Source organism: Dasypus novemcinctus, chromosome 27 (assembly GCF_030445035.2).
Source record: "Dasypus novemcinctus isolate mDasNov1 chromosome 27, mDasNov1.1.hap2, whole genome shotgun sequence".
Taxonomy (NCBI): domain Eukaryota; kingdom Metazoa; phylum Chordata; class Mammalia; order Cingulata; family Dasypodidae; genus Dasypus; species Dasypus novemcinctus.
Window position 1 is genome coordinate 39,552,530 of NC_080699.1, and position 2,795 is coordinate 39,555,324.

The following is a 2,795-nucleotide window of genomic DNA, read 5'->3' on the forward strand; positions in this document are numbered from 1 at the left end:
TTAAAAAGTATTTTGAATTGAAAGAAAAATGAAAAACAATTTATGTAAAGGGTAGGATGCAGCTAAAGTAAGACCTAGAGGGAAATGTATAACACTAAGTGACTATATTAAAATTTTACTTAAAAAACTAGGAAAAGAAGAGCAAATGAAAGCAAAAGTAAGCAGAAGAAAGAAAATAGTAAACCACAGAGCAGAAGTTAATGAAATAAATACAGAAAACTATAGATAAAATCAATGAAAACAAAAGTTGATTCTTTGAAAAGATTGATAAAATTTACAAATCTCTAACTAGGCTTATCAGGATAAAAAACAGCATCACATCACAGATGACCAATATCAGGAAGTAAGAGAAGTGACTTTGCTAAAATTTCCACAGATTTCAAAAGGCTAATAAGGGAACAACAATTGGAATAGGAAAAATATTTATATTAAAGAATATTGAACAGGCACCTTGGCTTCTGGAAAAATGATACCAAATTTTCAAGTCTGAGACTGTCTTAATGAATTTACTACACTTCAAAGTAAAGAAAAAGGTTGTATGAATGCAGGAACAAAAAGCAATACAATTACAATTGTGGTGTCAGGCAGTATTTAATGCAAGAAGATGGTAGATAAATGTCCATAACATCCTAAGAAAAAGAAAGTGGGACACAAGAATTTTCTACTGGACAATTATTGTTAATACAGAGGCAACAGACAACGTCAAACATTTAAAAATCCAAGAAATAAAATACCCATGAACACTTCTTGTAAATGAAAATGAAACCCATTCAACCAAGAGATGAATTAAATAGACTCCATGAATGGAAAAGGACTGTACTAGCAGTAGAACTGTTTTTTCACAGGGACCTTTTCTTAGAAAAATGCTTTGATAAGCACGTAAGGGCAGTGTAGTGTTTCTCACCTTCACAGACTTTTCCATATTTATATATTTTCTTGACTATTACTTATTTACTATCTTTAAAATAACTTGCTCTTTAATTTAAATTCATTTGTTTAAAAGGGAATCTTGCTATCATTAGTCTAAAAGCAAAGTTGGCCTCACTTGCAATAAATAGAAAGCAGCAAAACATAAAAATAAAATCAATGAAACCAAAACAATGTTATTAATACCTAACCAGATACTGTTGCCAGTTTTCACAGAGCTGAACCTAGAGCCTTTTTTTGTATCTGGTAGAAAAGGAGATTGGCAAGGGTTAGGTGTTCTACGTCTGTTGTCACCAGGCTGAGACTTTCTCTTGAAATAATTATCCTTTCTAATAATTAGAATGTAATGTCTTTTTGTGTGATTCAATGTAATTTAATGCTATGTCCTTGTATCCCTTAATTCATCTTTCTTTGGGATACAAGGACAGAAGGCGAGACCCTGCAAACATAGCAAATGAAAAATCACCCTGAATAGGACAATGAGCAAAATGTTTTTGCTCCTCCTAAGACAAAGCTGAAAAGATACATAGTAGAAAAGGGGAATGGTTAAGCAAATAAATGAGGCAATTGAACGCCTTTAAGATGGAAATTAATTTGGGTGAAGATTCCCTGGTGGCTGCTCAGCAAAATGACAGTTTGAACGCGGGGATGTCAAATGCTCTGTTTGAAATCATTTGAATTGCTAGAATGTAAAACCTTCCTCTATCTTTTGCCCAGATCTTTGATAAGGCTATTACAAACATAAACACATACAATACTCATACACATCTTTTTCAACTCTCCTGTTTGTGTGTATACATGTACGTATGTATATTTTTGCCCCAAGTGCACACCTTTCTTCCTTTCATGAAATGCTAGAATTTTGATCCATGCAAGACTCCATTTTGTCTTATTTGTTCCTTTATTTAACTCCACCTTATATTTTTAGACCTATCCGTATTATTGGATGTAACTCAATTTCATTCCTTTCCAATGCTAGACAGTAACTCTGCAGGCATTCCTTAGAGGTTTGGTGGGTCCAGTTCCAGACCACCACAATAAAGCAAATATAGCAATAAAGCAAGTCACATGAATTTTTTGGTTACCCTGTACATATAAAAGTTAGGTTTACACTATAGTCTATTAAATGTGCAATAGCTTTATATCTAAAAAACAACATATATACCTTAATTAAAAATACTTTATTGCCAAAATCCTGACCTTCTAAGCCTATAGCAAGTCATAATTTTTTTAATTGTGCAGGGTCTTGCCTTAATCTTCACAGCTGCTGACTCATCAGAGTGGTGGTTACTGAATGCTGGTGTGGCTGTGGCAATTTCTTAAAATAAGACAAAAATGGAGTTTGCCACATTGACTGACTCTTCCTTTCATGAAAGATTTCTTTGTAGTATGTGATGCTGTTTGATAGCATTTTACCCATTAGAACGTCTTTCAAAATTGGAGTCAGTCCTCTCAAATCTTGCCTCTGCTTTTTCAATTAAATTTATGTAATATACTAAATCCTTTGTTATCATTTCAATAATGTTCACAACACCTTCACCAAGAACTGATTCCACTCAAGATACCACTTTCTTTGTTCACCCATAAGAAGCAACTCTTCATTCATTCAAATTTTATCAAGAGATTATACCAATTCAGGCACAACTTCAGGCTCCACTTCTAATTCTACTTTTCTTATTATTTTTACCACATGTACAGATATTTCCTCCACTGAAGTCTTTTTTTTTTAAGGGTTTACTTTTTAATTTATTTCTCTCCTCTTCTCCTCCCTCCCTCCCCCAGGTTGTCTGCTCTCTGTGTCCATTCGCTGTGTGTTCTTCTGAGACCACTTCCATCCTTATCAGTGGCACCGGGAATCTGTGTCTCTT